This window comes from Hypanus sabinus, chromosome 4 (genome assembly GCF_030144855.1).
Source record: "Hypanus sabinus isolate sHypSab1 chromosome 4, sHypSab1.hap1, whole genome shotgun sequence".
Taxonomy (NCBI): Eukaryota; Metazoa; Chordata; class Chondrichthyes; order Myliobatiformes; family Dasyatidae; genus Hypanus; species Hypanus sabinus.
This window is the reverse complement of record NC_082709.1, coordinates 130063260-130088461: the sequence shown is the minus strand read 5'-3', so window position 1 is coordinate 130088461 and position 25202 is coordinate 130063260. Positions and strand designations below refer to the sequence as shown.

General features: G+C 42.3%; 1 long non-coding RNA gene across 1 annotated transcript; it reads left to right on the top strand.

Moving 5' to 3' along the window:
• Nucleotides 1–4401: 4401 nt before the first annotated feature.
• LOC132392351 (uncharacterized) lies at nucleotides 4402–16921 on the top strand. The gene is made up of 3 exons (XR_009511503.1): nucleotides 4402–5382; nucleotides 11146–11210; nucleotides 16380–16921. It is a non-coding gene; the product is annotated as an uncharacterized LOC132392351 (long non-coding RNA).
• The last annotated feature ends 8281 nt before the right edge of the window (nucleotides 16922–25202 follow it).

Here is a 25202-nt window from a genome sequence, read left to right as displayed (position 1 = left end):
TCAATCTCCTCAATTCCAGCGTGTACAAGCCCAATCTCTCCAATCTCTCTGCGTAAGACAGCCCTGCCATCCCAGGAATCAACCTAGTGAATCTACGCTGCACTTCCTCAATTGCCAGAATGTCCTTCCTTAAACCTGGAGACCAAAACTGTACACAATATTCCAGGTGTGGTCTCACCAGGGCCCTGTACAAATGCAAAAGAACATCCTTGCTCTTGTATTCCATTCCCCTTGTAACAAAGGCCAACATTCCATTTGCCCTCTTCACTGCCTGTTGCACTTGCTCATTTACCTTCATTGACTGGTGAACTAGGACTCCTAGGTCTCTTTGCATTTCTCCCTTACCTAACTCGACACCGTTCAGACAATACTCTGCCCTCTTGTTCCAGCTTCCAAAGTGGATAACTTCAGATTTATTCACATTGAATGACATCTGCCAAGTATCTGCCCACTCACCCAGCCTATCCAAGTCTCCCTGTATTCTCCTAACATCCTCTTCGCATGTCACACTGCCACCCAGTTTAGTATCGTCAGCAAACTTGCTGATATAGTTTTCAATGCCCTCATCTAAATCATTGACATAAATCGTAAAGAGCTGTGGTCCCAATACAGAGCCCTGTGGTACCCCACTAGTCACCTCCAGCCAGTCTGAGAAACACCCATTCACTGCTACCCTTTGCTTTCTATCTGCCAACCAGTTTTCTATCCATGTTGAAACCCTGCCCCCAATGCCATGAGCTCTGATTTTACTCACCAATCTCCTATGTGGCACCTTATCGAATGCCTTCTGAAAATCTAGGTACACAACATCTACTGGCTTACCCTCATCTAACATCCTTGTTACACCCTCAAAAAACTCCAACAGATTTAGTCAAGCATGATTTGCCCTTGGTAAATCCATGCTGGCTCGGCCTAATCCTATTTCTGCCATCTAGATGTGCCACAATTTCGTCCTTAATAATGGACTCAAGCATCTTCCCCATGACTGACGTTAGGCTAACAGGGCGATAGTTCTCCGTTTTCTCCTTCCCTCCCTTCTTGAAAAGTGGGACAACATTAGCCACTCTCCAATCTTCAAGAACTGATCCTGAATCTAAGGAACATTGGAAAATGATTACCAATGCATCCGCAATTTCCTGAGCCACCTCTTTTAGAACCCTCGGATGCAGACCATCTGGACCCGGGGATTTATTAGCCTTCAGTCCTACCAGTCTACTCATCACAGTTTCTTTCCTAATGTCAATCTGTCTCAATTCCTCTGATATCTTATGACCCTGGCCCATCCATACATCTGGGAGATTGCTTGTGTCCTCCCTGGTGAAGACAGATCTAAAGTACGCATTAAATTCTGTTGCCATTTCCCTGTTTCCCATAACAATTTCTCCCAATTCATTCTTCAAGGGGCCAACATTGTTTTTAACTATCTTCTTTCTCTTCACATAGCTAAAAAAGCTTTTGCTATCCCCTTTTATATTCCTGGCTAGACTGAGCTCATACCTGATTTTTTCTCTCCGTATTGCTTTTTTAGTTAAGATCTGCTGTTCCTTAAAACTTTCCCAATCATCTGTATTCCCACTCATCTTAGCCCTGTCATACTTCTTTTTCTTTAATGCTATACAATCTCTGACTTCCTTTGTCAACCACTGTGGCCCCTTCCCCCTCTTTGAATCCTTCCTTCTCATTGGAATGAACTGCATTTGCATCTTTTGTATTATGCCCAAGAATATCTGCCACTGCTGATCCACTGTCTTTCCTGCCAGGGCATCCGCCCATTTAACTTTGGCCAGCTCATCCCTCATGGCTCCGTAGTCTCCTTTATTTAATTGCAACACTGACACCTCTGATCTGCCCCTATCCCTCTCAAATTGTAGATAAAAACTTATCATGTTATGATCACTACTTCCTAATGGCTCCTTTACTTCAAGATCATTTATCAATTCCTGTTCATTACACATCACCAGGTCCAAAATAGCCTCGTTCCTGGTTGGCTCAAGCACAAGCTGTTCCAAAAATACATCCCTTAGACCGGGGGTCGGCAACCCGCGGCTCCCGAGCCATTTGTGGCTCTTTCACCTCTGTGCTGCGGCTCCCTGTGGCTTTGGGAAATAATTGGTCAGTATTTAATTAAAATGTATTTTATGTTACTTTGTTAGCTTTTGAAATGTAATTCTAAATTTGAAGATTATGGTGATCTTGTACAATCTAAGTGTGGCGACACATTTCCTGGCACATCCGAAACGGCTCACAATTAGCCAGCATTCCGGCTAAGGGAGATAGCCTACGGGGGTTTGTGAGTACGCGTCTTTTGCAGCATCTGCGTCCATGGGGGCTGGGTTGAGGGAGGCTTAAAAGCAAGGTTGTTTAGTTCGAATAAAGTTATTTGACTGCAGTTTACTGACTGCGTGAGCACACCGCTACAACGTGTTTTTATCGCTGGCTGTCCAGAGGGGAGGTGCTGAAATGCTTTGTCGCGTGTCTGGAAGAAGTGAAAACTTTCCTGGGCAGCAAAGGGCTCACCTTTCCTGAGCTGGAACAGCCAGAGTGGCTGGAAAAGCTACACATCATGGTAGACATGACAGCACACCTGAACACACTGAAAACAGCTCTTCAGGGGTAAGGACTTACAGCCCTACACATGTTGGAGGATGTTTTGGCATTCGAGCACAAGTTGACAGTGCTTGCCAGAGATTTACAGAAAGGCACATTGTCTCACTTCCCCAATTTGAGAGAGTTCAAACAAGGTCACGACATGATAAATTCGGAGTATTTACATTCTGCAATCATCGCAATGCAAACATCGTTTGGGAAACGCTTCTGTGAGTTCAGAAAGGAAAAAAACACATTATCCTTCCTGGTCACTCCCCTAAGCATCGATCCATCCCTACCGAATACGACTGCATTGTCAGGTGTGAGTCAACCTGACCAAGTATGATAAATATTTTAATTGCCTATTATTTTACGTATATTCATATGTTTTCATTGTTCAGTGAAATAGTCCTTTTATTTTTCAGGTTGACAGCTGGCTGACGTTATTTTTGGTTTGCTGCTGGCGGCAAATTTAAGTTTAGCGTTTTTCATAAACACAAGAAGGACTCAAATAGACGTTGAGTATTTTACTTAAAAGTAACCTTCAACCCAACATCTTATTTTCGGAGTTCAAAATGTTTTTGTTGCATGCAGAAATGTAATTTCGTTTTCTCTGCAGGAGCTCATCAATTTCATAAATGCAACACATTATAGTTTGTTTATACATAGCATAAAGGCAAAACAAAATGTTGTATGCAGTGTTATTTCATTTTAAATGTCAAACAGGTTTTGCGGCTCCCAGTGTTTTCTTTTCTGTGGGAAACGGGTCCAAGTGGCTCTTTCAGTGGTAAAGGTTGCTGACCCCTGCCTTAGACACTCCACAAACTCCCTATCCTGGGGTCCAGCACCTACCTGATTCTCCCAGTCCACCTGCATGTTGAAATCTCCCATAACGACTGCATTACCTTTAGCACATGCCAATGTTAACTCCCTCATCGACTTGTACTCAATATCCACGCTACTGTTTGGGGGCCTGTACACAACACCCATTAGGGTCTTTTTATCCTTACTGTTCCTCAGCTCAATCCACACAGACTCTACTTCCCCTGTTCCCAAGTCACCTCTTGCTAAGGACTGAATCTCATTCCTCACCAACAGGGCCACCCCACCCCCTCTTCCCATATTTCTGTCTCTATGATAGCACGTATACCCTGGTACACTCAATTACCAGGCCTGATCCCCTTGCAGCCATGTCTCCGTTATCCCAACAATATCGTAGTTCCCCATTTTCATCTGAGCTTCAAGCTCATCTGTCTTATTTCTGACACTACGCGCATTCAAGTATAGAATTCTTAGCCCATTCCTCCTCTCTTTGCTTAAAACACTGTCTACTGTACCTAACCCAGCTCCTTGAACTTCCATCGGGCAAATTGCACCCTGAATTTTGATGACCTTCTCAAGATCACCCAAACCTTGTACACATTTAACCCCATGCACCTTCTGACCAACCCTCTGGATCTGGATCCCTGCCCCCTGCACATCTAGTTTAAACCCCCCCGAGCAGCACTGGCAAACACTCCTGCAAGAATGTTAGTACCCTTCCGGTTCAGATGTAGACCATCCCTTCGAAACAGATCCCAATGTCCCTGGAACAAAGACCAATTATCCAAAAACCTGAACCCTTGCTTCCTGCACCATGCTCTCAGCCTCGTATTAATGTGCATAATCATTCTATTCTTCGCCTCACTCGCACGTGGCACAGGTAGCAATCCCGAGATTGTCACCCTGGAGGTCCTGCCCTTCAGCTTCACTCCTAACTCCCTGAACTCTCTAAGCAGGACCCTCTCACTCACCTTACCTACATCATTGGTCCCTACATGGACCACAACATCTGGGTTCATGCCCTCACTCTCAAGAATAGCCTGCACCCGATCTGAGATGTCCCGGACCCTGGCACCAGGGAGGCAACATACCATCCGAGACTCCCGATCTGCCCCACAAAATCTCCTATCTGCCCCCCTAACTATAGAGTCCCCTAAAACTATCGCTCTCTTCTCTTCACTCCTCCCCTTTCTAGTTGAGGGTTCAACCTCTGTGCCAGAGGCAGGACCACTACAACTCATTCCTGGTAGGTCATCCCCATCAACAGTATCCAGTACGGTATACTTATTGTTAATGGGAATGGCCGCAGGGGTGCTCTGCTCTCTCTGCCTGCTCCCCCTGCCTCTCTGGACCGTCACCCATCTGCCTACTTCTTGGTTTTTTGGTGTGACTACCTCCTGATACCTATCTATCTCTGCCTCCACCTCCCGAATGATCCGTAGTTCATCCAGCTCCAGCTCCAACTCCCTAACTCGGTCTGATAGGAGCTGCAGCTGGACGCACCTTTTGCAGGTGTGGTCATCAGGGACAACTGTGTTGACCCTGACCTCCCACATACTGCATACGGAGCACACCACTGCTCTGACTGTCTCCCCCATACCTGAACTGGATTAATAGAATAAGTCTAAAAAGCACCTAGCGACCTTACCTTCTTCCCCTCAGCGAGCAATCACACAGGCTTACCGAAGCCCACTTAGCCAAAGCCCAGGACTCTGCTTCCACGGACTCCGCTGCCCGCTCTGAAAAGAAGTCCTGCCTTTTAAAGTGCGCGCTCGACGCTGACGTCACTCGCGCCTGCGCAGTTCCCCCTCCTCCACAGGTATTGACCAGGTAGGCTTAAATCCTACCTACACGGTCGAATTCTCTGAGCTCCCAGCTGAATCACAAGCTGTAACTTGCTCCCGACTTGGAACCAATCTGAGTTGGCAGAGCTGAGGTGAGGCAGAGTCAAGTTGGCGGGCTCCACGCCCAAGAGTGAGTAACAAGCTGATGTTTGACCACTTTAAGCATTGGGCCAGATTGGAAAGGTCAGGTTTGGGCCAAATTGAGGCTGTGGGACCCAGACCCAAGAGCATATTGAAGTAGTAGGGCATGGGTCTGAGAGCAAGGAATGAGCTGATGTTGGCCGGTCTGAGTGCTGGGTTAGATTGAAAAGATCAGGGTGTTGATGCAGGGGGCTAGGGACGGGCTGGTTCAATTTTCTGCTTGGCGAGAAATTGGTTCCGCGAGGGATTAGTTCCGGGACCTCCTGCGGATACCAAAAAATGCGGGCGCTCAAGTCCATTATATAAAATAGCGTAGTATTTGCATGTAATCTACACACATCCTCCTGTATACTTAAAATCATCTCTAGATTACTTATAATACCTAATATGATGTAAATGCTATGTAAATAGTTATAATACTGTAATGCTTAGGGAATATTATGCCTAGGGATATAATGCTTAATATATAATGCTTAGGAATAGTGAGGGATAAAATTGGTCCCTTGGAGAATTAGAGTGGACAGCTAGATGAGGAGCCGAAAGAGACGGGGGAGGTTTTGAACAATTTCTTTTCTTCGGTATTCACTAAGGAGAAGGATATTGAATTGTGTAAGGTAAGGGAAACAACTAGGGAAGTTATGGAAACTATGACGATTAAAGAGGAGGAAGTGCTGGCACTTTTAAGGAATATAAAAGTGGAGAAATCTCCAGGTCCTGACAGGACATTCCCTAGGACCTTGAGGGAGTTTAGTGTAGAAATAGCAGGGGCTCTGGCAGAAATATTTCAAATGTCATTAGAAGTCAGTTTGATGTCAGTGGTGAGTAAGTTAATGGAAAGTATTCTTAGAGATGGTATATATAATTATCTGGATAGACAGGGTCTGATTAGGAACAGTCAACATGGATTTGTGCGTGGATTTGACAAATCTTTTTGAATTTTTTGAAGAGGTTACGAGGAAAGTTGACAAGGGTAAAGCAGTGGATGTTGTCTATATGGACTTCAGTAAGGCCTTCGAAAAGGTTCCACACGGAAGGTTAGTTAGGAAGGTTCAATCGTTAGGTTTTAATATTGAAGTAGTAAAATGGATTCAACAGTGGCTGAATGGGAGATGCCAGAGAGTAGTGGTGGATAACTGTTTGTCAGGTTGGAGGCCGGTGACTAGTGGTGTGCCACAGAGACCAATGTTGTTTGTCATATACATTAATGATCTGGATGATAGGGTGGTAAATTAGATTAGTAAGTATGCAGATGATACTAAGGTAGGTGGCGTTGTGAATAATGAAGTAGGTTTTCAAAGTTTGCAGAGTGATTTAGGCCAGTTAGAAGAGTGGGCTGAACGATGGCAGATGGAGTTTAATGCTGATAAGTGTGAGGTGCTACATTTTGGTAGGAATAATCCAAATAGGACATACACGGTAAATGGTGGGGCATTGAAGAATGCAGTAGAACAGAGTGATCTAGGAATAATGGTGCATAGTTCCCTGAAGGTGGAATCTCATGTGGATAGGGTGGTGAAGAAAGCTTTTGGTATGCTGGCCTTTATAAATGAGAGCATTGAGTCTAGGAGTTGGGATGTAATGTTAAAATTGTACAAGGCATTGGTAAGGCCGAATTTGGAATATTGTGTACAGTTCTGGTCACAGAATTATAGGAAAGATGTCAACAAACTAGAGAGAGTACAGAGAAGATTTACTGGAATGTTACCTGGGTTTCAGCACCTAAGTTACAGGGAAAGGTTGAACAAGTTAGGTCTTTATTCTTTGGAGCGTAGAAGGTTGAGGGGGGACTTGATAGAGGTATTTAAAATTATGAGGGGATAGATAGAGTTAATGTGGATAGGCTTTTTCCATTGAGAGTAGGGGAGATTCAAACAAGAGGACATGAATAGAGAGTTAGGGGGCTAAGGTTTAAGGGTAACGTGAAGGGGATTTTCTTTACTCAGAGAGTGGTAGCTGTGTGGAACGAGCTTCCAATAGAAGTGGTAGAGGCAGGTTCAGTACTGTCATTTAAAGTAAAATTGGATAGGTATATGGACAGGAAAGGAATGGAGGGTTATCGGCTGAGTGCGAGTCAGTGGGACTAGGTGAGAGTAAGCATTCGGCACGGACTAGAAGGGCTGAGATGGCCTATTTCCATGCTGTAATTGTTATATGGTTATATGGTTATATTGACAAGAAAAAAAACTATACATGTTCCTTTCGCTCACAACACAAGCAGCGAACAAACGAGACGCGAGAACACTTCCAGGAATTTGCCACTTTTCAAAAGATCCAATATTTCTTCTTTCTCAGTGAGAGATAACACTTTACGCTCCCTCTTAGCCTTTAAGGAATTGCTTTGACCATGTAATTGCTTTTTAGAAGCCATTTTTTCACAGAAACAAAGTAGCGAAAGAATGAGATGCGAGGCGAACAATGCTCAAACAACGAGTGCTGGAAGAGCACTATGGTGTTTTCTCAATTCATGGTTTGTTGAATTCGCGCATGTGGAACTCGCGGATAAGGAGAGCCAGCTGTACTTACCACTACACTGAACTGAGGCTGTTGCCTGTAACTAATGGGCTCCTGGTGGGCAGCAATATTGACTGGCTTTGTGGCTGTGAACTTTAATTCTGAATGTTATTTGCTTATTTCTTATTGTTCGCATTATTTATTCTTTTTTTACATTCGGGTGTTGGATGGTCTGATGGGTTTATTTGTTTTGTGATTGCCTGCAAGGATATGAATCTCAAGGTTGTAGCGAGTAGACGTACTTTGATAATAAATGTCCTTTGAACTTTGAAGCAGAACCTCAGAAGTAGCAAACTCTGCTTCTCTCCTGGTGCTGTGCTTTGATAACTTTAGAAATCACAGGAAGATTCAGATGAATGCAAGGCTGATTACTTGGTGCAGTGGAGAAGGCTTTTGGGGCTGTCTCAATCAATGTTCAGCAAGATATTATTGAACTCATGCACATCATTAACCCTTATTTGCTTCTTACCCTCTCATAGTCTTACAAATTGGATATTCAGAATACCCTTTTAAATATTGGTGTTAAAAATGTCGAGCAGTACAGCATGGATACAGGCCCTGTTGCCCGAGTCCGTCAATAAAGGTGCCCATCCGTCTAGTCCTAATCTCCTGTGTTTGGCCTACTTCCCCCCCCCCCCCCAGGTACTTATCCAAGGCCTTCTTAAATGATGATATTTTCTCTGCCTCAGCCACTTCCTCTGGCAGCTTGTTCCATATACTCATCACCCTCTGCATGGAAGAATTGCCCCTCAAGTCCCTTCTAAATCTTTCTCCTCTCACTGTAAATCTATGCCCCCTAGGTTTGGACTCTCCTATCCTGGAGAAAAGTCTGCTGTCATCCACCTTTATCTCTGCCCCTCAGGAGCTTATAAACCTCTCCAAGGTCACCCCTCGTTCTCTTACATTCTATAGAATAAAGATATAGCCTAGCCAGCCTGGTCCTGTAGTCCTGGCAACATCCTCCTAAACCTTTTGTACTCACTTGCCAGTTTTACCACATCTTCTCTCCACCAGGTTGATCAAAACCGTACACAGTTCTCCAAGTGTGGGTTCTCCAGCTACTCATACAGCGGCAAGCTCCTCAGCTCCGTGCCCTGACTGATGAATGCCAGTGTGCTGAATGCCCGTTTTCATCGCCTGTCTACTTGTGCGCCACATTCAATGAACTATGCACTTCCATTTCTAGGTTTCTCTGTTCCATTAAGTACTACTTCCATTAAGTACTCTAAGTACTACTCAGAATCGACTTTCAAAACTGCATCACCTTACAATTATCAGTGTTGAGATCCACATGCCACTCCATGACCCACCTCTCCAACTGATTAAGATCCACCCCTCCCACCATCATCAATGATAACCTCCTTCACTATCAACATCTCCTAATTTCATGTCATTTGCAAACTTACCAATCAAGCCTTATGCATTCTCATTGAAGTTATTGACGCAAATAACACGTTTATTTACTGGATGCAACAGTGACCCCTGTGCCACCCCAGTAGTTACCGTGCCCCATTCCTAGAAACAACCTTAAACTACAACCAGCTGCTTTCTACCTCAGAGCAAATTTTTAACCCACTTAACTTGCTTATTGGGTGGCAGGGCGGAGATGTGTCTCTACCAGAGGAGGTGTAAGGCATCGTTCAGCACTGCTTGCCTGCATGACACCCTGGGCAAGATGTAATACCTGCATAGCTGCCTGATCAGGGTCACGTGAAGCCATGGGAACAGGTGGGGTGGATGCTCGTACGAGCATCTGATGCACATCACAAGTCCTGGTTATGCAACCACTGAAGCCAAGCAGTCAATCTTTAAAGAGTATTGATAATGGCTTGGGTCACCTATTTTGGAAAGACACTGCCCAGAACAAAGTAAAGACAAACAACTTCTGTTGAAAAAATTGCCAAGAACAATCATGGTCATGGAGGCCATGATTACCAATGTCATACGACACGGCACGTAATGATGATGATGGTGATAACTAGCTTAAAATGTTTTGTCATAACGATCACTTATAACAAATGTTCAGGAAACCATATGATAATGCAATTTTCTGATTATAAAGCTGCCGTCTTTTGTGTTCTTTTTGACTACTACAAAGCTAAAATTGGGTCTGTTGCACCAGTCACTTAACTCCAAGTTCCTTAGGCCATTTTGTAAAATTCTGTTCCTTAGCTTGCATTTCCTGAGAATGAATGTGTGAAAGTGATTATTTTTCTATATAATTGACAGGATCTTTATGAACTTTAGTCAAACACTTTCAGTCTTTGATGGTTCCCTGACCCTGCAGACCTTGAGTCTGATCTAACAATCTTCTAAGGATCTCTTACTAGGCTCGAAAGTAAATAAAAGATATCAATATTGCAAAAGAAAATCTAAATAAATGTTTTACAAAAACACTTCTGGGTCAGATAACTCTGAATATACAGTAAACTGATGAAAGTGGAGGAAGGGAATTAATTCTCAGAATGCTGTTCAGTATTTCTTGAACAATAAATTCTTTGATTTCTCTAGAAAATCATTTATTCTTCTTGACGTTCATTTATTTTGGTGAGATTTGATTCTCAGTTTCAATTTTGCAGCTGTAAAACTGAATTCAGAGCTTTTAAAATCAGCTTGGGAAAGAAGACAGTGAATTTTCTCACTGCATTTGGTACACTCAAAATGGCAAAGGATGTCAGGATCAATTGATGAAGTCAGAAATGAGGGATGTGTGAGGGTTGGTGAACCTGGAATCTTTTTGCAATGACATCTCGTCAATGGAAGTTTTTTGAATGGCTTCTGTGTGCAAAACTGTTCTACTGCCAGCTGCAATCGATTGTGACGAACCCTCAGAGGGTCGTTGTGCCATTTCTGGATTCAAGTGCAATTTCCCACACCTGTCCAATCTACCACCCCGGCCAAACACCGTTCAAACCTCATCTCTCGGTACTCTATTATCTGAGTAAGTCAGTAGAAAATAAACAGAACTTTTCCAAGATCCAAAAGTGCAAGTAAGTGGGATGTTTCAGCACAGTAATGCACAAAAAGGAGATAGAACTAGGTGGGCCAGGGAACATCTATGGAGAAAATGCACAGTTGATGATTTGGGTTGAGACCCTTCATCTGGAATGAAGTCTTGAATCTAATGCAGTATTTTCTAGGTATTAACAATTTACTTGGTTAAAATATTGCGTTTTCCTTGGATCCCAAAGCATAGCCTGCCCAGCATCTATTCTTATGTTTCTTTCGATTTCACCTGTAGGACTTGCACCAAAGAAGATGAGTAACTTCACATGTGGCTTTTGGAGGTGGCATTAAATCTGACAGGTTAGTAACAGCTCTTTCCTTTCTAGGTGGGCCTGGGTCCATGGTTACTAAATCACAACCATCCTATACCAAGCTTTCAGACACAGCAACACAATCACCGGGAAGCCATAACTAAAGCTGGATTTTGTTCTGTTACCCGCTCATGAAGTGTAAGCACCCAGCAACATCTCAAATTGCATTTTGAATTTTCTCTCTTTGCATCAGTATCATGATCTTTACTTGCGCTGGATCCGGCACAGAATTCTGCAAAACTCTGACAAATACATCACCAAAACACGCAGTGAATCTCAATCAAAATGGTGCATGAGAACAATGTTGCAATGGATTATTAACTATAATGAAGTTAAAATATATAACAGATATAGTTCTGCACCCTTCACCTTTGAGAGCTGTTGTAAATGAAGAGCTCTTTCAAACAATCATGCTGTATACAAATCTTGTTGCAAGAATACATACACTATCAAAATGTACCTATCTGGGCTCAAAATTAAGCAAGATTCAAATGGAGGCATATTTAGGGCTCATTTATGTTAAATTCTAAATAGTATTGTACAAGAAATAAAGTCATTAACATTAGAGAATTAGACTGGAATTTGCCAACCTAAACTCCCTCCCAAAAACTGACGCAACCACTTCACACCCTGCCTGCACCCACCCTGTGCCCAAATTCACCTGGGTTCTCTAATGAGTTTCTTTGCTGGCCTTGCACATCTTGAAGTCCAGCAGCGTGGTCTAGATAGCAAATGGACAGCAGGTGTTTTGAAGTGGATCCCAATCCTTGGATGCCCCTGAAAGAGGCAAATAATGTGGGTGGAGCTTTGTCTTCCCTCAACCCTGTCAATGACTTCCTCCAGTGGCTGTTAAATGCTTGTTTTTTTTAATATTCACAGATAAAAAAGCCAAAAACTAAATAACTTAAATTAACAGTTCCAATGGTATTGAGCAGCGCTTGGAATATGGAACGTAACCTTCAATAGCAACTTGTGTGCTTCTTGTTTTGAACAACACTTGACCAAAAAAATAAAAGTTGAAGGAAGAACATCATGGTTGTCGTTGAGGTTTACCGAAGCCAGGAGCCTTTCAGATCAGGGCCAAGCAGATGGAGAAAACAGTCAAATTACAGCACTGTAACTGAGAAAAGGGTAGAGTAAGGCCTCCTCATGAGCAATCAAGCACTGAGTATTCCAAATCAAATGATTGGCATGCTTTCACGTTATTGTTTAATAAAGCAGCAGTACGGCTGCTAATTTTTTAAAAGGATGTGCGTATGTGGAAGCTACCACCTCAGCAATATTGTGGAATGGAAATATGGATGATAATTAATTGCATATTGTGTTAAAGGGAATTCTAAATTAAGTGCAATTTCTTCATGATGGCTAAGCCTCTATAATAGAATAAAAACTGCAATGTAATGTGAAATATGTTAAAAACTGGAAGATTCAGAGTTGATGCTCCTTCATTAAACCAAACTTCTAAATGTCCATTTGTGAAGGATGCTCAAAATTCATTGTCACACTCAGGATAATTAGTACTTTTTGCATTCCCTGATAAATATTTGTAATGATTCAAGTTTCAGAATGTTTGCTTTACTTATATCTGCCATATGACTTTGCTAAATGACAGATACCATTTAGTGTTAATGTTAAATGATTGCAGGCATATCTTGGATCAGGCATTCATCCTAACAAGTTCAACTAGATGGTAAATAATACAATTCAAATCACAATTTTCCAGCTGAATCAGAAACGGTAATATCCAAAACTAAGGGTTGCCAAACCAAATTTTTCACCTGTACTTTTTTTACAGCTAACATTGACTTGATTCTATGGTTCAAGATTCTGATTTTTTATCTGTGTAGATTTTAGTTTTTGAATGTTTTCCTGTGCATTTGCAGAACTGTGAACATTATGTCATAAACTGGTTTGGAGGAATATGTGAAAGTTCATAACTGCTTTTGCATAATTACTTGTGCAAAACCTGGCAAATTAATTTATGGTAGAGGAAAGAGGTGAAGAATAATTTCTGCTGGTCAATTGTCTCCAAAATTCCATGACATTTGGTCTTCCCCACGATTAATGAATCAACTCTGAAATGTCCTCATTCCAACAAATTATAATGAGAATAGAGATGCTGGGTCTGAGTTTCTGCTCCTGTGCCTCAACACATTTCAAATTAGTTGGATCTGGAATTAGAATGCAAGCTGCAGCAGAGATTTGCTGACACAGACAAAATTGCAAGGATTCCAAGCCCGAAGGGGAAAGACAAATTCAGTTGCAAATTCAAGCTATTAGCAGAGTGCAATTGTAGAAGTCTGCTGACAAGGCAAAGAAGGAAAATGAACTCAGAGGAAGATGCAAAGGGATATCACCAAGTTCAGAACAAAGCAAGAGGATGATAGCTGGATGAAATTGCAAGATGCTTTGATTCTGAAATAAATGAGATAACATAGGAAATATTCAGCAAGTCAGGTAGCAACTGGGTAGAGTAAACAACATCGTTAAATATTGAAAACTGGATTTTTAAAAATGATGACAAATGAGCAAATAGTACTGTATAGAGAATTCTCACAGTATTCGTTCGGGAGAAGCAGAAATAGAACATATAGGTGCAGCAGGTGACCAGGAAAGTAAGTCGGATGTTGGTACTGATAATTATTCTGGTTAGGGCTGTACCCATGCAGATTTGCTTGACAACATCCTACCTACCCAAAAAGAAAGACCTATTGAAGATGCCACAAATCTGAAATAAATCAGTAAATGCTGGAATATTCAGCAGGTTGGGCAGCAACTGTGTGGAAAGAGCATGAACGTTTCAGGTTCATAGCCTTTCTTCTGAATTGGGACATAAATAAATGGAGCTTTCAGTTACAAGGAAAGGGAGGAGGAAGGACAGAATAATAGGCTTGTAATAGAGGGTCATCCAGGAGGAGTATGGTGAAGGTAAGGCGATAACAAAAGCTATACCTATGGGAGATGTAAATGAAGGGAGATGAAATGAAACCTAAAATCACAAGAACAAGAGAGAGTAAAGACAAGCAGGCAGGATATGTGAAATGTTGTATGACAATGGGAAGGCTGATCATCTGAAATAGTTGAATTCAATTCTGAGCCCAAAACACTTTAATATTTATTTCCTGAAGCTTGCACTGTGCTTTTTCTAAATAGTGAAGGAAGCTAGAGGTAGAGTGGGATGGAGAATAAAAGTGAAGGTCAAGGGTGCCCTTTGCTGAACAAAGCTGTTCTGTGAAACACTCACACTACTGACATTAGGTTCCACATTGTAGAAAAGACCACAATGAAATGATACAGCTTGGATTCGGTTGTCTCCTGAGATGAGAAGGTTAATCTGTAAAAAGAAATCGAATAAAATACTCAGTGGAAAGGAGAAGAATGTGGGATGATTACATGCAAAATTCTGCGAGACTGAAAAATAAGCCGTATTGTTCCAAGGTAAGTTTGACAACTAAGGTTTGAGATAAGGAGCCAGCCACTTGTACGGTAAATCTTTGGAAATATTTATTACAGAATGTTGTAGATTCTTAAGTCATTTTCAAGTTTGAGGTTGTCGGACTTCAAATAAATGGGGGGGAACTGTGATTATCAGCCATGACCTTAGTAATAAAAGTTGGCTTGAAGGACATTTTATCTGTTGCCTGGATATATTTCTGACACTCAACTGACAGCACTTCAATGACCACCCTGCCATAAGATTCACCTCTCATATGTGAGGTCCACTGCTTAACCAGGGACCTTGGAGAAAATAGTTTAATGTGTGTGCACCTCACCAAGGATGGGCTCCAGCAGCAGAGGCTGTGCTGACTGGCCGACCACATCGCCTGCTCATACTGCAGAGCTTGTGATCATGAAGATAATTATCTCATTCAACTTTAAAGGCACAATCTCACTTCAGGCAAATATCGGGAAGCTAAGCAATATTAGTCAGTAGGCAGTCTCGGCATACATAATATGCTCTTTCAGAGATGCAAGGATTCATCATCTTTAGCATCACAGCAAGGCAGGGCCATGCAATTTAAAATATCCAGGCTTTCCTCAGGCACAGGATCCAATAGATGACAACCATATGGTGATTCATGAGATGTAACAGCAAAAACTTCAATTACATGAAAACCAAGAATTTACCCTGTTCCTCATAGATGCTGAGACAGAGATCACAGGGTCATCAGGTGCAGCAGGGATCTTCACAGCTGTAGTTGGGTTCTCCCTTTCAAAGCAGGCTCAGAGGCATTATTCATCTGGTAGTGAAGCTTCGCTGCCATTCATGCTGTTGGGTTTTGCTCTGTAGGAAGTTATGTCTTGCAGACCCTGCCAGAGCTGCCTGACCCGATGAATTCCTCTAGCACATTGTGTATGTTACTCTGGATTTCCACCAACCACAGAATCTCTTGGTCTTATGATTTCAAGTTTTGAGATGGTCTAATGTCATTTCCTGTGGACAGGTGTAAAGGAGAACAAAATAGTTGTTACTCTAGATCTACTGCAATAAAAAAAACTCAACAAGTACAATATAAAGACATAAGATAGGTTATATACATTGATTGTACGTCTGTAAAGTGACACTAGGCTGTACGTAAGGTGACTGACAGAAAAGGAAGTAGTGGTGGAGTTAGTGGGTCAAGATGTTGATCAGCCTTACTGTTTAGGGAAAGTAACTGTTTTTGAGTCTGGTGGTCCTGTTGTGGATGCTATGTTACCTCCTCCCTGACGAGAGTGGGACAAGCACTCCATGAGCAGGGTGGGTGGGATTTTTCATGATGTTATTGGCCTGTTTCTGGAACCTTTTTGGAGATAAGTCCTTGATGGATGGTTGGTTTGTGCTGGTGTTGTGTTGGGCAGCTTTGACTAACCAGTGTAGAACCTTCCTGTCTGAACAGTGCAGTTTCTGTACCAAGCAGTGATACAGCTCATCGGGATGCTCTCTACTACACATCTGTAGAATGACATATGTTTGTGCAAATTCCAGCTCTCTCCACCTTCCTCAAAAAGCAGATGACGAACTTTTTTGACACCTCTATGATCCTCTATTCTTTCTTGCTCCTCTATGGGCAGATTACGAGAAAATGCGTTACACATTGTACATACCATCGCTGGATGTGCTACAGGTTGGCATGATCCATTCAAATGAGAAATTTATTTCTATCTTCCTCTGCAGCAAAGAAATTCAGACTCACAGATGTCACATGGATGAAAAAAACCTGCTCCGATTCTCAGAGGCATTGTGAATTGACGTTTTTCTAATGTCATAAAATATCGCACACAGATAAGGATAGCTCTGCACTGTGCTGCAGACAGCCTCTTTTAAAGCCTACTTGAAATGACACTTTGACACCACGAATGAGGAGAGTGGCAAAGGTGACATCGAGGGTGTCTTGTCGGGCCGTTTGGCATGGGAATTGCAAAGCAAAGCATTTGACTGCAAGACCCTGCACTGAATTGTGAGGACTGCTGGGAGAAACTTCGGGGTTCTCTCTCTCCCCCAGCCCCCCATCAGCATCCAGGACTTATAACCAGAAGCAGTAGGTTTGCAGAGCCCTGTGCAATGTCAAACACCCACCCTCCGGTCCCACAATCTTTTTGACCTCCTACCTGTCACGCAAAAGGTACCACTGTATAAGAACAAGGACTGTAAGGCTGGGCAGCTGAAGTGAGACTTCTGAACACACTGCTATCACCTAGTACACGTTAATTATGGCAGCGTCAGTACCATTATACTGTTGAACATTTAACTATACAGCATGTCGTATATGCATCGGTATCAGAATATGTTTTATTATCTGTTAATAATGCCGTATTAATACTATTTTATATGGTGTATGTGATGAATGTGCTGTGTTTTGCACCTTGGCAAACTGCTTTGTTTAGCTGTATACATGCTATATTCCTCTAGCACAGTGGTCACCAACCTTTTTAAGCCCAAGATCCCCTACCTCAGCCTTAGGGAAAGGTAAGAAGGTAAGATCAATCCCAAATCGATTAGTTACACACATGCGCACCGGGGCAGAAAAGATCGGAAGTAACACCCCGCAAACCAGAAGTAAAAAATAGCTTATGTACACCAGGGGTCACTAACCTTTTTTGCACTGTGGACCGGTTTAATATTGACAATATTCTTGCGGATTGGCCGGGGGTGGGGGGGGCTGTTAAACACAACCGGAATACAGTGATACTCAAAGCAGTTTCCTTATGTCCAGTCTATTCTGCAATTTAGTTTTCGTGGCTCTCAGCACTTGGCTGTTGTCCCGCTTGCTCATATTTTTTCTGCTAGAAAAAAACTCAGTGGGTTTGTCTTTAAGTGCAAGGTGCTTGGAATCAAGGTGCCGAAGCTGTTTTGAGGGCTTCATTGCCTCATTAGACAGCCTCCCTCCCACCCACTGCCAGCTGCCTTGGCCAGGGGTGGCTGTTCCCGTACCGGAGCCGTGGCGGTTGCAGTCCGGACAGAGGGACCGACCGAGCGAGGAGTGCAACAGGACGCGCACCCGCCCCTCTTGTAGTATCTATTGGCCGACAAAAGTTTGTCTCAAGGGATGACTTTCAGTAGATCGCAGTGAGGTAGCTGCTCTGCTACTTACGAAACCCTGAGCACGAATTGGGTCCTCTGCGAATATCTTAGCACCAGATTCCCCAGGAACATTCGGTGTGCTAAACAGGTTTAGAGGCGGTGTCCATCTGTCCGCACTCCAGGCCGGTAGCAATGGCCACTTGTCGTCGGCCGCATGAGGCCAATCAGTGTTCCCTGGTGCAAGGGTATCGTAATGACCTCATGTGAGTTCAAGTTCAACAGTGGCCGTGACAGGGAGTGAGGAAAGGTGCAGCTGACTCATATCGTTTCATATCGCCAAATCATATCATTTCCTCGTGGCCCAGTGGTTGGGGATCACTGAATTATACTGTGTAGTGCGTGGCGGGGGAGCTACACACATGCACACTGGGCAGAAAGAACGGAATTAAAACCCCGCAACCTGGAAACAATCTCTCAACAGTATTTATGTATTTATTTTTCTTTTTTATTCGGGATCTACTGGGGAAGTCTCAAAGATCAACCAGTCGATCACGACTGACGGGCTGGCAACCACTACTCTAGCATGAACTTGAACTTGAGGAACCATCACACACATAGGACTGCACAACACCATACAAGACCTTGGCCCTGTGATGTTGTGCTGATCTTTTAACCTGCTCCAAGCTCAATCAAGCATTACCCTCCCACATAGTCCTCCATGTTTCTTCCATCCATGTGCCTACCTAAGAGTCTTTTAAAAGTCCCTAACGCACCGGCCTCTATCACCACCACTGGCAGTGTTTTTCACTCACCCACCCCTCTCCATGTAAAAAAAAACTACTTCTGGCACTTCCTTCCCCATTCTTTCCTCCAATCACCTCAAAATGATGTCCTCTCACATTAGCCATTTCCACCAAGAGAGGAAAGCGCTGGCTGCAGATTCTACTATGTCTTTATAATCGTATACATTTCTATCATGTCACTTCTGATCCTGCTTTGCTCTGAAAAGTCGTAGCTCAATCAACTTTTCCAAAAAGGCAAGCCCTCTAATCCAGAGAGCATGCTGGTAAATTTTACCTGCAGCATCCCTAAAGCTTTCACATCCTTCCTGTAATAAAATGACCAAAGCTGAACACAATACTCCAAGTGAGATCCAATCAGAGTTTTACAGAGCTGCAACATTACCTCGTGGCTCTTGAACTCAATCCCCCAACTAATTAAGGCTAACACACCATACAATAAGCCTTCCTAACCACCTTACCATCTGCTGCATATGGATCTATGATCATGGACACCAAGATCCCACTGTCCCTCACCCTTCTGAAACCCTGCCATTAACCCAATACTCTGGCTTAAAGTTTGATCTTCCAAGGTGAAGCACTTCACTCTTTTCTGGTTTGAACTCCATCTGCCACTTCTCAGCCAACTATCATTGTCCCATTGTAACATATGACAAATTTCTACACTATCCATAACACCACTAACATTCAATGTTTTCTTAAGTTGAGGGAGACAGAGAGAAAAATACAAATTTATGACTCCTGAGTACACTTCAGAATTCAAAGGGACATTCACTAACCTTACATTGACTTGGTGTTGTGGCTTAATCTTTTAAGGTCCCAAGACTCTCTGCTTGAGTTCCTTGAGCTTTTCCCTTTCGATCAAGGTGAAACTTTTGCTTTGGTCTCAATCAGATTTTGGACATTAGTTTCCCATGCATGAAAACACATTGGCTGAAGACAAAGATTATATGTTAGAATGCATTGATAAGGTTTAATTTTACCACTATCTTCAAAGGAAAACATGGAGAGAATAGGAAGAGTGGGTGTCCTTAACTTGACACTTTTGTCTATGGTCTTTAATGTTTGGTTCAATCCTTACGTCACTATCCTCTGGAACATGGAAATGAATTTATGACAACATCTGAATCTTGATGTCTTAAAGGTGGCTTTGCAGTTCAGATGCTATGAAGATGAAGATGAACCACATTCTTCTGTGCTTATCCATACATATTACACCCTAGTTTGGCTCTGTATGTTAGCTGTCTTTGCTGTGACCATTCTTGAAGAGTAGCAAAAGACTGATAAAAAATTCAGCAAACTTGTTAAAATTTAGGGTCTACCTTATCAACTATTCCATTAGCTTATTTTGCATTGTACTCATCCAGAACCATGTTTTCTTTGTGCCCTCATAAAAGACTTCAGTTTGCAAACTATATTACACCAAACACTACTCCCACAGTTGAGTAAATGAAATGACCCAGGAAACATTTGTGCAATACATCTTCAAACCTCTGCTGGATGCAAATCATCGACTGCATAACAGCTGAATAATTATTTTCATAGCAGTTCCATACTTTAGCAATTTATCATACATTTAGGTGGTTACATTCTGCTTGAAATGTAACATTTGAGTAATAGCTGATAATCAAGCATAGATGATATGACAATCACAACTCACACATTAAGGTGCTAATTATGCTGAAACTGTGAGAAATTTTCTTCTGCAATATTTACTCTAACCAGCGGAAATGAAAGCAGTTTGCCAATGCAATCCCATCAATGACAGACCAATGGCTGCAATCAAAACCACCAGGAGCAACATAATTATGCATCCCCATTATCTGAGGGAACAACAGTTTGGACTTCACAATAATGCTAGACAGAACAAAAATACATCCAGTTATTATTCAAGTTGCTCTAATTGGGCAGATTATTTTAAAAATCTAATAACTAAACTACAAACACCAAGAGGAATTACCATTTCATTTTCCTTCTCACCCTAACCATCAGAAGTCAGAGTCATAAAATTCTACAGCACAGAAACAAGCCCTTCAGCCCATCTGGCCCACGCCAATCCATTAATCTGCCGAGTCCCATCACCTGCTCTTAGACCATGACCTTCCATGTCCCTCCCATCCAAGTTACCTATCCACATTTCTCTTAAATGTTGAAATCAAATCTAAATCCACCACCTGTGCTGGCAGCTCATTCCACACACGCATAAACTTCATTGAAGAAGTTTCCCCTCATACTGCCCTTAAATTTTGACCTCTAACCCATGGTCTCTAATTGTAGTCCCACCCAATCTCAGTGGGAAAAGTCTACATGCATTTACACTATCTCTACCCCATCATCATTTTGCATAACTCAATCAAATCTCTCCTCAGTCTTCTTTGTTCCAGGGAATTAAGTCCTAACCTATTCAATATTTCCCTGTAGCTCATGTCCCGAAGTCCCAGCAACATCCTTGTAAATTTTCTCTGCACTCTTTCAATCTTATTTACATCCTTCCTGTAGGTAGCTCACCAAAGCTGCACAAAAAACTCCAGATTAGGCCTCACAAATGTCTTCCACAACTTCAACATTACATCCCATCTCCTGTACTCAATACATCAATTTCTGAAGGCTACTGTGCCAAATAATTTATTTATGGCCCTATCTAGCTGTGACACTACTTTCAAGGTATTATGGATCTGTATTCCCAGATCCCTCTGTTCCCTACCAATCACTGTGTAAGACCTACCCTGGTTGGTCATCCCAAAGTGCGACACCTCTTACTTGTCTGCATCAAGTTCCACCTGCCTTTTATTAACCCATTTTTCCAGCTGGTCCAGATCCCACTGCAGGTTTTGATGGTATTCCTCACTGCCCACCACACTCCCAATCTTGGTGTCATCCACAAATGTGCTGATCCATTTAATCACAATTTCATCCCGATCATGGATTATAGATGACAAACAACAACAGACTCAGCACTGATCCTTGCACCACAGGCATCCAGACAGAAAGGCAACCATCTACTACCAGTCTCTGGCTTCTCTCTCAATGCCAATGTTGTGTCCAAATTACTACTTCATCTTGAATACCAAACGACTGAACCTTTTTGACCAAAGTCTATGCAGACAACATCCACTGCCTTGCCTCCATCCACTTTCCTGGTAACTTCCTCAAACAACTTTACGAGATTGGTTAGACACGACCTACCGCACACAAATTTATGCTGGTTATCCCTAATCAGTCCCTGTCTATCCAAATACATATATATCCAGTCCCTTAGCATACCTTTTAATAGCTTTGCCACTATTGATGTCAGGCTCACTGGCTTATAATTTTGTAACTTATTCTTAGAGTCTTTCTTAAAAAATGGAACAACATTAGCTATTCTCCATCCTCCCAGCACCTCACCTGTAGCAAAGGAAATTTTTATTACATCTGCCCCTGCAATTTCTGCACTACCCTCCCACATGGTCCAAAGGAACATTTTGTCAGGCCCTAGGGATTTATCCAACCTAAGGTGTCTCAAGATAGCAAGCGCCTCCTCCTCTTTAATCTGCATAGGGCCCATGACCTGCTGCTGCTTAGCCCACTTCTATAGATGCTGTGTCTGTATCCTGAGTAAATATAGATTTAAAAAATCCATTTAAGATCTCTTTTGGCTCCATAAATAGGTTATCACTCTGATCTTCAAGAGGACCAATATTGTCCCGCGCTATCCTTTTGCCCCTAATATATCTGTAGAAGCCCTGTGGATTGTTCTTGACCTCATCCGCTCCAGTAATCTCATGCATTCTTTTAGCCCTCCTGATTTCCTACTTAAACATTCCCTTGCATTTCTTATACTCAAGTGCCTATACCTGCAATGCACTTCCTTCTTGTTCTTAGCTAGGGCCTTGCTATCTCTCAAAAGCAAAGTTTCCCTAATCCTGTCATTCTTGTCTTTTATTCTGATGGAAGCATACAAACTCTGTACTCTAAAAATTTTACTTTTGAAGACCTCTGACTCAACAAGTACCCCTTTGCCAAAAAAACCTGTCCCTATCCACACTTGCCAGATCCTTTCTGATACTACCAAAATTGCCCTTTCTTCAATTTAGAATCTCAGTCTGAGGACCAGACTTATTCTTTTCCATAACTACCTTGAAACTAATGGCATTATGATCTCCAGGTACAAAATGTTCCCCTACACAAACTTTTGTCAAATGCCCTGAGTCATTCCCTAAGATCTAGTATCGCACCCTCTCTAGTTGGGACTTCTGTGTACTGATTAAGGAAACTTCCCTGAACACATTTGACAAACTTTTTTCCATCTATCCCTTCTACAGTATGGGGATCCCAATGTGGAAAGTTAAAGTCACCTACTATCACAACCTCATGTTTCTTGCAAGAGTCTGCGATCTCTCCACAAATTTGCTCTTCTAAATCCCATGGACTGTTGGGTGGTCTATAATATAATCCCATTAACGTGGACATAACTGTCTTATTTCTCATTTCTACTCATAAAGCCTCACTGTAGTTCTCCAGTCTGCCCTTTCTGAGCACTGCCGTAACATTTTCCCTGAGTAGTAATGCCCACCACTCCCTCTTCAATCCCTTCCACTCAAACACATCTAAAACAACGGAACCCCGTAACCTTGAACAACCAGTCCTGCCCCTCCTGCAATCAAGTCTCGCTAATGGCTACAATAATTTCTTGTGCTGATCCTTGCCCTAAACTCATTCACATTTCCTGAAATACTCATGCAGATAGTAACCTTCCTGTTTGCTGGAGAAATTGTGGAAATCAAAATGCAAATCATTATCATGTTTTTTGGGACTGCCCTGTTATCAAAAACTATTGGAGGGGGATACACAATGCCCTACAAGACATCTTTAAATGTGAAATACCCTTGGAGAGTAAGACCATATATTTTGGATATATACCTCAAGAATGGTTGAAAAGAGATAAATATTTAGTGAATATACTGTTGGTGGCTGGTAAAAAGACTCTCACTAGGAAATGGTTATCACAGGAGAGCCCAACTATAAATACATGGATGGAAATTACAATGGACATTTACAAAATGGAGAAGATAGCAGCATCTGTTAATCATAAGCTGGAACAATTTGATTCATACTGGGAAAAATGGTTTAACTACATAACGCCTCATAGGCCTGATTTTATTCTCACGAATCAATGAATATGTTTTTAAAAAAATCACTCCCTACTTGTACATAGTTCTTTCCTTTTGCTTGTTTTTTCTTTCCACTCTTTTCCATAAGTGTATACCTCAGATAAATACTTTGTGGAGATTTTGTAATATAGATGATTATATGATATATATGTACAATGTCTGAAATACATCTTATGGAAATGTTTGTTTGATGAACTTCAATAAAAAAATAAATGACAAAAAAATAAGAACTATATGCAGCTCAGAACAATACTCCCACCACACTCAACCTTTGTACAACTATGTATGTAGACTTAACGTCTTTCTCTACAACCACTTGAATTGAATTGACTTTATTTTTTACATCCTTCACATACATGAGGGGTAAAAATATTTACATTGCGTCTCCATCTAAATGTGCAATCATAGTAATTTACAATAATTAGACCAGTCAATGTAATTTTGAGTACATTCAAATCAACATGAGTTCATCAGTCTGATGGCCTAGTGGAAGACGTTGTCTCTGAGCCTATTGGTCCTGGCTTTTATGCTGTGGGTACTGTTTCCCGGATGGTAGCAGCTGGAATAGATTGTGGTTGGGGTGACTCGGGTCCCCAATGATCCTACAGGCCCTTTTTACACACCTGTCCTTGTAAGTGTCCTGAATCATGGGACATTCACAACTACAGAAGCGCTGGGCTGTCTGTACCACTCTCTGCAGAATCCTGCAATTGAGGGAGGTACAGTTTCCATACCAGTCAGGATGCTCACAATTGTGCCCCTGTAGAAAGTTCTTAGGATTTGAGGGCCCATAACAAACTTCCTCAACCATCTGAGGTGAAAGAGGTGCTGTTGTGCCTTTTTCACCACACAGCTGGTGTGCACAAACCACATGAGGTCCTGGGTGATGTGGATGCTGAGGAACTTAAAAGTGTTTACCCTCTTAACCCCAGATCCATTGATGCCAATAAGGATTAGCCTGTCTCCACTCCTCCTGTAATCCCCAATCAGCTTCATTGTTTTGCGACATTGAGGGAGAGGTTGCTTTCTTGACACCACTGTGTCAGGGAGATGACTTCTTCCCTGTAGGCCACCTCGTTATTGCTTGAGATTAGGCCAATCAATATACAGTGTCATTGGCAAATTTAATTAGCAGATTAGAGCAATGGATGGTGACACAGTCATGGGTATACAAAGAGTAAAGGAGGGGACTTAGTACACAGCCCTGAGGGGCTCCTGTGTTGAGAGTCAGAGGGGTGGAGGTGAGGGAGCCCACTCTTACCACCTGCTGGCGATCTGACAGGATGTCCAGGATCCAGCTACAAAAAACAGGGTGAAGGCTGATGTTTCCAAGCCTGGATGGAATTATGGTGTTGAGTGCTGAACAGCATTCTCACATAAGCATCCTCCTTCTCCAGATGTGTAAGGACTGTATGTAGAGCAGTGGTTAATGCATTGTCGGTTCACTATTTTCACTATCTGTTCTCGGGCTATGGTTTCCACTCCCCTGCAGCCCTAGTTTACCCCCCACCTTGTGCATCACA